Here is a 10807-nt window from a genome sequence, read left to right as displayed (position 1 = left end):
CAGTCTAAGAAATTACATTCAATAAGTATTAAAGGATGTGTTATTTGGTAGACTAAATACTTGAATCCAGTTGAAGGTTTAAATGGCATGAATTGGCTGCGTTTAGCTTTAATTTAAACAAGCAAAAATACTTAAAATATAAAATATAATTATTAAAGGCTTGAATCTCATTTCAATTCTATAAATCATTTTATTTCTTAAATTAAAATTTATACTATTAGAAACTCGCATTGATATTTAATAAGATATTTTTCAGTTTAGTATGTATAATTAAAGATAAAGTTGTTCTCTTATTACTCGTGCTATAATATCTGTCGTATGATTAATTAAATTCTCCATCAAGGTGGCAACACTAATTAGCCCACTGACGTTTCATCAAAATTAAATTCTTTTTACCTCAATTTGGATTTCGGTTTGTTTAGTTATATGGAAATGACCGCATTGATAAATGAATGTCTAAATAAATTGTCCGATATGGTTTTGGATGAGCGACAAATAAAAAGAAAGTCAAAGTCTGATTCCTCAATATTGTGCAATGCGACTTCTGTTCTTATGAATTATTACATAGCCAACGATTTCGAAGAGGTGCAATCGGCACCAGAATCAGACCTGAGCTCAATAAAGCGGAAATGCCAACTTCCATGTGTAAATTCCTTGCAACTAAACTTTTACTGGACCTACGAGGATGTCAGCAGCTCTCAGAACAAGCGAAAGAGACAGTTAAAAGTACTAAATAGTATAGCAAATAAACGAAGAAGGTACCTGAAAGAAATAGAGGAAAATACAAAAATTCGTCATTGGGGAAATTCACTTAAACCAGATATGGGCTATGAAGCTGATGATGAACATTAAACAATACTAATAAATAATGATTATTTAAATTATATTAATTCGTTTTATGGGTAGAATATGAAGTGGTCGTCGATGGGAAAAATCTGTAATTTACATAATTATTTTATTCTATATGAATATCTCTAATTAAATTAGACCTTTTTAAATTTAAATCATCGGATCACCTTTGCCAAAATACTCGTCATCATTTTTTTTTTCAAGCTACATACACTTTCGTTGGAATACTACAGTCTTTCAGCTTGATCTGAAGGAACTAAGCCTAAATTTCTGTAAAATTTCATAGACAATTCAAAATGTTTATTGGCCCAGTCCAAAAAGGTAAGAAAATCTAATATGTATATAATTTATTTTTCTAATTATATATTTTTATTTAGAGCACTTGCACAATATGATCCTGGGTTGTGGTTGGCCTTGTGGATCATTGAGTGGACCCTGTGATGGCTGCTGCGGAGGGTCTTGCTGTGGTGGTTGCTTTCGCGGCTGTTGATTATAACACCTAACTGTGTCTTTGGACTGGCAGCACCAATGTCACTATCAGTTTAATACCAAAAATACACATGACTCCCGTTCTTCGGAAATACCACCAGTTATAATATTATAATAAATGTTAAAATGTTGAATGAAAATATCATATAAAGCGAATACTTCCTTGATCGGTATTAAAAGCCGAGAAAATATCCACAAACTAATTGAGAATGACAGATTAATTTAAAATATCAAAAAAAAAAAAAAAAAATATACTTAAAGCAAACAGAAAAAGCTGGCTTTAGTTTTTTGACATTCCCCTTTTTTTGCGGAACTTTAACTTTAAGGATTGAATATAGGCTATTGTCATATCGATCGTATAGTTAATTGGAAGGATATTAGACTGGTGATAATGCCTTCATTCCCTCTGGCTATACACTTAGATGGAGGACTCGCAAAATATTTTTTATGTTAAATAATGTTGCGATATTTCACTAAAATACCATAGAGATTCAGATTGGTCAAGAATAGTGCCATATTTTTTTCGGAACTTGACAGAAAAAGGTATTCCATAAATAAATTTTAGATTTTGTCAACAATAGATGGTATTTAATTTCGAAACAAATGTTTCGGTCTCTTTTAGATAATAAATATGACAAGATTAATTTAAATTATTATGAAAAATCTTAAATCAACGAGTCCTTGAAAAATCAATCACTTTGGTTCCGACCTTAATGCTCTCGTTTTTCTATAACTTCAGTCTTACTACAAAGCCTTTTACAGCAGTATTTACATTTCTTTTTCAAATTTAATCTTCAAAATGTTTATCGGCCCTGTTCAGAAAGGTAAGAACAAATATCAACGATTATATATAAGAAAATAATTTTTAATTCTTCATGTCGCGTAGAACATTTGCACAATATGATCCTGGGTTGTGGTTGGCCTTGTGGATCGCTGAGCGGACCGTGTAATGGCTGCTGCGGAGGATGCTGCGGCGGATGTGGCGGCTGTTGCTAGATGAAATATGGAAGATCTATGTCTATGCATTCCGATCAGGGCCGTAGACAACGACCACTACAGCAATATCTATATAAAATCATGCCATGGTCTATTTGTTCTCAAATTATATCACTATAAAAATAAATAGTTCAAAGTAAGACTAAAAAAGGACTTTCTCAATTCTTAATTACTTAAAGGGATTTTGAAGCAGATCTTCGATGGAACTGACAAGACATTGAATAGTTTTAATTTGAATACTTTTATCGACTCCAAAAATCACAATTAAATGGAATATGGTTCCTTATCTGGCTTTATGACTCGAAACAATCCAACTGCAACTTCCCCATAATTTTTGGGTTTTTCAGCCCTGTGTAACGTATATGGTTCATTCTAAATCTGCTCTGTTATAAAGAAAGAATTTAGTTGATATCACACTGTCGTGCAGAGACTGCACACTCACTCAACCATGCTACAATAATGTGAAAGAGAAATACGATAAGTTGAAAGTGTGTGCGTATGAGCAAGACAAAGCCATTCATAGCCTGCTTACATACTGAATTTTGTAAGTCATCAAAAATTGAGACTGCTTTCTGAGCTGTCACTACCTTTATTATTCTATTATATATACGTATATTTATTAATGTAGGGAAAACAAAATAAATCTGTAATCAAATTGGCATTGAAAAATCAATCACCTACTTTTCGACGAGCGTATGCCTGTTAATCTATAAGTTTAGTACATTCACAGCCTTTGTAAGAGCAACTTTACAATTTTTTTAACAATTTCTTAACAATCTTCAAAATGTTCATTGGTCCGGTTCAGAAAGGTAAGAAAAAATAATTCAATTTTTTTTTTACTTTATTTATTATACTTTTTATTTTTTTTTTTTTTTAGAACATTTACACATGATGATTCTGGGTTGCGGTTGGCCTTGTGGATCATTGAGCGGACCCTGTGATGGCTGCTGCGGAGGTTGTTGTGGCAGTTGCTGTGGCAGTTGCTGTGGCGGCGGTTGTGGCGGCTGTTGTTAGGTGCAACACCTAGCTTGAAGCTATGTGGACCTGGACCAATGTTCATTGCAAAAGGTCATACAATCAACATCTTTCTACAAGTAAATAAGATATAATTAGACCTTAAGTATGAAGTAAATAAAAATAAATGCTCTACAATTCGTGTTTCCTTATTGAAGGACAGTGTTAAAGGAACAGCAGCATGCAACAAAATCAGTTGATTCATGCTTCAAATAATACTATCAAATTACGAAGAAAATGACATGAAGAATGCGAATTAGGAGTAAGCAACGAAAACGATTGCTAAAAGGGGGTCAGGTTAATGCTTATGTAGTCGTATGCAAACGAAGTGGCATTGGAGAGGACAAAGGGAGAACTTAATTTATGCCAACATGCTGCAATTAATTGTGGCAAAGTGGAGCTGAAAAATGAAAGTAGCTACAACAAAAGTTGCTGGCGTTTAAATTAGCTAACGAGCGATTTTAATTAGTGCCAAGTGCCGAGTGGCTCAAGTGTGACCCGAAATAAATGTGCTAACAGTGGGCAGCACTGGGCAAATGGGCGTGGCATAGCCATTGTTGATGTCAGCATTTGAGTTGATCAAAGTAAATTACTAGCCAAGTTTCTCATACGTCTCGTGTGACCATGTGCAATTATTAATGACTCCTAGCAAATGCAACATGGAGAAAGGCCACTGACATTTCAATTCAGTCTTGGGATTACACTGGTGTCTGTTTCGTATATCACGTATTTGAATGTCGGTAAAATGTCTTGGGAAATGATTTCTACCATTCATTTTCTCAGCGCGAGCTTCTGTCGAGTCAAGTTTACAGTTTCCAGTAAAAGTGTTGCAACTTTGAATTATGATATACAATCTGATAAGCACACACACATGCACACAAACGCACACATGCACACAGCTGGTGTATACTACATGACGGCGCAGGTTTGGGAATAAGCAGATGAGAAGCTGAGAATCCGAGTGGCAAGTAAATGAATTGTTCCATATGAGTTGAACTTGACTCGTCGTGGCTCCTTTGGTTCCTTTAGCAGTCAAGTCGAAGCGTTTAATAAGCACATCGATATGAATAAGTAATACGAATACGTACATATGCGTTTGCCAAAAAGTTAATTGGATGAAAGTAAGGCAAGTGGCAGCTGGTCTCAAACCCAAAGTCATAACCAATGCAAGCTACTTGTTTCACTTCAAGATGTAGACGTGTTAGTCGATGAAATGATATCCTGTACTCAAAGTAAAAAGAATAAATAATCTGTATTGTTTTATATTAATGTAAATGATTGCAAGACTAAGCGCTGAAGTGGCAACTGGAGAAAATACTGTACCGTAAAAAAGAAACTAGTGTTTTTATGATAATGATCTGAAAAACTGTTAAATTTATGTTTTGCTTGACAAAGTTAAATAGGATATAAATTAAATGTTAAATAAAAATTAATTAATTAATTAGTTCGATGGCTAAGTAGAAAGTAAATAAAAGGTATTAGGTTATGTTATTATATTACTCCCTTTAATTGAACTTGTAAATTTTCGTATCAATTGTGTTTCATCCGAATCGAGACTAGTAATCGCGACTGTATAATTTATAGATGGAAAATTTATACTATTTATGGTACTGTCTTGAGACACTTGAATATGGCACTTTTATGATTCTGCTTTGTGTTTAATATATGAAGCATGACCTTAGCTCGAGTTGTACATCTCTCGCAATGAAAGCTTTAACAGGGCCTGTGCCACAATGATGCATAACATGCCAAGGTATATCTTCCAGTTGAACCATCCGAGTAGAGAATTATTTTCAGGATTAGCTTGAAGCATTAAATGCTGAGAGCTGGGATCCGGTTGCAATTCCATCAATCTTGAGCTGGTAATCACTGGCTGATCACTGTTGGTCAACCAATAGACATCCTCCTGATCATAATTGTAAGTACCTCCATAGTTCATGTATGGATCGAGGCGAGACAATCTCGTACGCTGAAAGCTCTGACGCTGGTGACGCCTCATGAAAAAATTGCTGTTCCGGCTCACATAACGGAGAACATGGCTGCCAACAACCGTTACCTTCCGCACTAGTGTATGTGGACGTAACCGTGTACGCTCAATGAGTGGCAGCAATGATAGCTGTTGTTGCGGTACATGAACACCATCACCGACCGGCTTGTACTCTTTTATGCAACCAGCTGCCTCGGAATGAGGCAGCAAGTCATCAACAGCGACATATGGTCCATATGCATTCAACGTAGACTCCGCGTTTTGGCTCATTGCAGACTCGAGAGTTAAGACAAGCGAGTGGGCATCGACTTCTTCTATTGTTAATATGGGTTTTGAACAAATCTGAACCGAAAATTAGTGGAGTGAAAGTGGAGCTAATAATAATTATGACAATCGTTTGAAGCTTTAAAAGGTGTTAACTGTGTTTTATTTGGTTGCTAGCCAAGGACAATATTTAAATATTTTATTTATTGTATATATTTATATTCCTTAATTTTATATAATTGTGCATTGCTGCGCAGTCCAACTTTTCATTTACTTAAGCTCTATTCTGCTTCAGTTTTGTATTCCATGGGCTGCATTGTCCAAGATCTTGAATCACGCAATGTGTCGCCGTTGAGCATTTATGCAAATCATATGGATGCGAATATGTATCTGCGTACATATCTATGCCACATGCTGCAAGCAAGCGAGCAACTTCATGGCCAAGCGCAAAAACTTAAATGCAGCCAGTGGCTCACACATGACACAATTTGAACACGATGCAGCCGAAATAACAAGAGACACACACACGCACACACACATACACAAAAGAGAGTTTCCACACACACATAGAGAAGTCGCGTTCATATTGCGCCTTATCTATGGCTGCAAGTGTTGTTGTTCGTCGCAGCGCCTGAAATTATGCTAATTTTTTGACTTTTTATGCAGCCAGCGAGCAAACGGAAACCAACATGCTGAATTCTCCAGTTGCAGCTGCTGTCGTTGCTGATGATGATGATGATGATGATGATGTTGCCCATGGAGAACCATGAAATTTATTAGGAATGGAACTTATGGGCCACAGTTGGAAACCCGCTGCTGATAACGTGGCATTAATAACCCCAGCAATGGGCGTTTTTTTTTTTTATGATTGAACATTCAGCAATGCTCATTTACTTATCTATGCGGCCACCTACTTGAGGCTCCACTGTGCCCAGCTGCTTACCAAGTATTTGTTGCACATTTGGGAGCTAAGCAAAGTGGCAAGTTGTTCGCAGTTGTTGCAGGCATTCGTACATAAAGCTTTCCCTCTGATAAACCCTTGACCGCCTCGGACAATGTACACACATTTGTAAGTCCACTCTAGCAGCTCTGGCGAAGTCCTGTTTTGTCCTGTTCTTGGTCCTTCCATTGCATATTCAACACTTTGTTCGTTGAGCTTTTGAAGTTTTCAAAACTTTTGTTAGCAGTGGCTTCTCTAGTGGCTGCTTTAAGACCCCGGTAAGTGTTGCATTTATTTATTTCTAGTGTTTTATTTATTTCTTTTTTGAGTGAGTTATATTTGTTGATATTAAAGATAAGGACAATACGAGTATATGAAGTCATTTAAAACCCTTTTAAAACTAGCCCTTTAGTCATCGGTCGATTATTCTGTGTGTCACCATGTTTAAGCATTTAAACTACTACTACTACTACTCCATTATGCTGAGTTGCCTGTTCTTGAAAACAGACTCTTTAACATATCTAATCAATCCTCTGCGCAGAAACTTCTTTAATTGGATAAAGATGCCTCACACATATGTAAATATACTCTGAAGATATTTTACTTCATTTTACAGATTATTTGAGTCGATGTCAGAGCCAAGTTTACTGCCAGCTTGCAGTTTTCGGCAGCCATTGGCAAGGGAAAGATTAATTCAGTATGGTCAATGGCAAGGGAAGACCAAAAGTCTGCAACGTTTGCTGTTAACTGAAAGCATTTGCATGGCATCAAAAGCCCACTCACTGCTCGATCTGTCGATTGTGCCTCAACACACACACCTTCCCCTCTCCCACACACTTACATATATATGTATACATATAAAAACTTTTGTTTTTGCATTACACAACAGTGCAACAAAAGTGGCCGCAACTTTACTCAGTTGTGTTGTAACGCCCCGTCCAAGTTTGGTTAATGAATGGCAGGCTTAATTATTTGGCCAAGGGGGAGTCGTAAGGCAGGGACCCACAATCAGCAGCCGCTGCTCCATTGTTATGGATATTTCCTGAACTTCCCCAACTCGAGGGTTGCTTTTAATAATTGTTTATATCAGTCCGATGCAACTTTTTTTCCTCACTTTTTTTTTTACCCGTTTGCCCCGTTTAAATATTCCAAGCGTGGCAAAGTTTCAATTGTGTTTGTTGTTATGCTGTTGTTGTTATTTTTCTGCCTTGTTATTCTGTATATATTTACCATTGATATTGCGCTGGCAATTGGCTGTTGATTTTCCGTTTTTGTATTTTTTTATAGGCTAATTCACATTGCATATTTAATTAAACGCTTTCAGCTTTTGTTTTTGTTTTTGTTTTTATTTCCGATCAATTACTGTGAGTTTTCAGCAAAAGGTTTGCCACTCTTCAATTTGGCTGCGTTGCTTTTTTCTGCTTGAGTAAATGACTAAAATATTTAAATATAAATACGAATTTAGAGACCGTTTAAAAAAAGAAAGAAAAGCTTTCCATTTAATTTATTTATAATTCAAATTGTAACTATTTACGTTCTTCAAATAAGATGTTTCTTCTACTCCTTGCTTTACGTTGCCAGACTAATGCTGAAAAATTGCTGCCAACTACTCGTTGGAAGCATTTGCTCAAACACTTCATCAAGTTCACGTATGCATAGAAATCGATACACCTGCTGGCTAAGCAGACCTGACAGACTACTATATACACGTATCGGAAATGCGTTCTTCCAGCTCAGACTGTTTGGCATCTAAAGCCCGCAATCTAAACTTCCACCCCTACCCCTTCCCTTACTCCTGCCCGTTGCCACCATCGAACTCGCTTTCAATGCGTCAACGTCTCGCTGACCGAAATGCTTGTCATGCATTTTACGCATGAGAAAATATTTTCAGTTAACAAGTCCTAGGGTTGAGCAATAAAATAAAAAAAAAACACCAGGAAAATACAGGAAAAATAAAATGAAAAATCTCAATGCAAAGTGCAGAGGGAAATGCACATAAAAATAAATCGAAATAAGGCAAACAAGTTACTATACAAAACGATGCGCCTGTCAACGGCAACTCCAGAGGATCAGAGGAGCAGCAAGTGTTCACGATGACGGTAGAAGGGTGTGGTAAAGAGTGGGTGAAAAGGTGTTGCAGTTGGATGGTTGGCTGATGATATAGCCGGTATTGTTTATGGCGCGATATGAACGACACGTGACTGGAAGACAACCAGGAACGGAATGAGGAGCACCAGCCGCAGTCTCTGGCAAAAATTATGAAATTTAGCACAAGCCACAGAACTGTCGGCAAAAAAAAGACCCCAAAGACATGCAGACATATGACGGCTTTTGCCATATCACACCTGCTGCACACATACAGATACCAGATACACACACACACACTCAGTTGAGTCTATGTGTGTGTGAGTGTGTGAGGGGACAGATAGATGTGACGGCCAATGCGCTTAGTACTTTCATTTCGTTTGGCGCAAATTGCTTAACCACAATGCATGTGTCTGTATGTAAAGTTGCAACACATATACACATAAATATCTGCACTAGTGATGGGTCTCGATAAGTTGATAACTATCACTGCGGACGGCAGTCCGCGCTATTCTATAACTATTTCGGTAAAAGGTTATATTTCAGTTTGTTTCTTTCGGCTCCGGTATCAGTACCGGTTCGTAACAGTACAACAAAACAATTTTGAAACATTTTAAAAATTTAAGATGTCGTTTTATAGTAAATATGACACGAAATAAGCAGACCTAGGGCAAAACAAATTTTTTTTAACGAATTTAAAAATATTAGAATGCAGAATCTATTCAGAGCCCAAATCATGATCAAAATGAAATTCCGCTTGAAAATCGGTTCAATTTTGATCAAGTTATGACAGTTTGAAGTTGGTTAGACTTCGGAGCAGTCACTTTACAAGTCAAAATTTGAATCCAATTCTTCATAATTTTGTACAAAAAAATGAAAGGTCCCAGAATCAAGTTTAAAGTATTTTTTTATACAAATTACGATATAAGGAGTTGATTAAAAGTGAAAACTTGAGATTTAAAATTTTGAATTTTCGAAATTTCAAAGGGGGGACCCTTACCATCAAAATCGAATCTTGGTCGAAAATAATTAAATTTTCTAAATGAACAAAAATTGAATACAGAATGAACTTAGAGGCCAAATCATGATCAAAATGACATTCCGTTTAAAAATCTATTCAGTTTTGATCAAGTTATGACAGTTGGAAGTTGGACAACTCTTTGAGGAGGACATCCTACAATATAAGATTCTTACAAATATTAATTCATTTACTGCTCGTTGCAATTTTTACGTGCTTGTTTTATTTTTTTTTTTAATGGTTTCTATTTTGAAATATTTCTATCCATTTTATTTAATTGATTAGTATCGATCTTATCGATATTTGTGATTATTTTCCCGATGTCAACATCGACACATTTTGACGTTACCCATCCCTAATCTGGGCACGCATATTGTAGCATTAGCAGCGTCAGCCTTGTGATGCTTCCCTCTCTCTCTCACTCACTCCCTCTTTCTCTGTCTCTGTCTCCGTCTCTACACTTTACAGTTACAACTCTTGCAAGGTGTCGTCAGCAGCTGTTGCTGTTGCTGTTGCTCGACTAACGGTTTAACGCTTTGCTGCGCTTTTTTCTTATGCCACCCATGTTTTCATCTTTCCACACCCACACATACGAGTACATTTACATACATACATACATACATGCTTCACTCATTTGCAGCGTCTAGGCTGACTGCGTGACGTTGACAGCCGTATGTGGTTGGTGGTTGTCATAGAACCACACAAATTAAGAACAGTTCAAATGAGGATGATTCAGCAGCTGTTTATGTATTTTATTTCGCAAAGTGTATATTGAATATAATCGCGGATAAAATCCATAATGTATAATCGAATTTAATATTATTTTAATTCATTCCAAAGAGAATAATTGAAGCCTTCAATATTTTAAATGTGTTTATGTGCTAAGGGCATATCTAAAAATATTTGTTTGATTTTATTCATGTATGTATATTAACCCCTTAAACCTTTAAAATATTTGCATAGAAAGCAACATTTGCAAGAAAATATTATTTAAAAATTCGACTCTTTGTTGTTTACTAATTTTCAAATTTATTAATTTAAATGCTATGTACAAATTTTCCTTTAATAAATTTTTGGAGTAGATTATTTGCCAAGCAACATTTGTAAGAAAATATTATTTAAAAATTCGACTCTTTGTTGTTTACTAATTTTCAAATTTTTTAAT

At 36.0% G+C, this 10807-nt stretch overlaps 3 long non-coding RNA genes across 3 annotated transcripts; all 3 read left to right on the top strand.

The window, feature by feature from the left end:
• The first annotated feature begins 1060 nt into the window (after positions 1–1060).
• LOC117791696 lies at positions 1061–1434 on the top strand. Its single transcript, XR_004618096.1, has 2 exons — positions 1061–1170; positions 1227–1434. It is a non-coding gene; the product is annotated as an uncharacterized LOC117791696 (long non-coding RNA).
• Positions 1435–2069: 635 nt separating this feature from the next.
• LOC117791699 lies at positions 2070–2484 on the top strand. The gene is made up of 2 exons (XR_004618098.1): positions 2070–2162; positions 2225–2484. It is a non-coding gene; the product is annotated as an uncharacterized LOC117791699 (long non-coding RNA).
• Positions 2485–2836: 352 nt separating this feature from the next.
• On the top strand, positions 2837–3433 carry LOC117791697. The gene is made up of 3 exons (XR_004618097.1): positions 2837–2878; positions 2963–3143; positions 3212–3433. It is a non-coding gene; the product is annotated as an uncharacterized LOC117791697 (long non-coding RNA).
• The last annotated feature ends 7374 nt before the right edge of the window (positions 3434–10807 follow it).

This window comes from Drosophila innubila (assembly GCF_004354385.1).
Source record: "Drosophila innubila isolate TH190305 chromosome 3R unlocalized genomic scaffold, UK_Dinn_1.0 2_E_3R, whole genome shotgun sequence".
Lineage (NCBI taxonomy): Eukaryota > Metazoa > Arthropoda > Insecta > Diptera > Drosophilidae > Drosophila > Drosophila innubila.
Note: the sequence above shows the minus strand (reverse complement) of the source record. Positions and strands in the feature narration are given on the sequence as shown.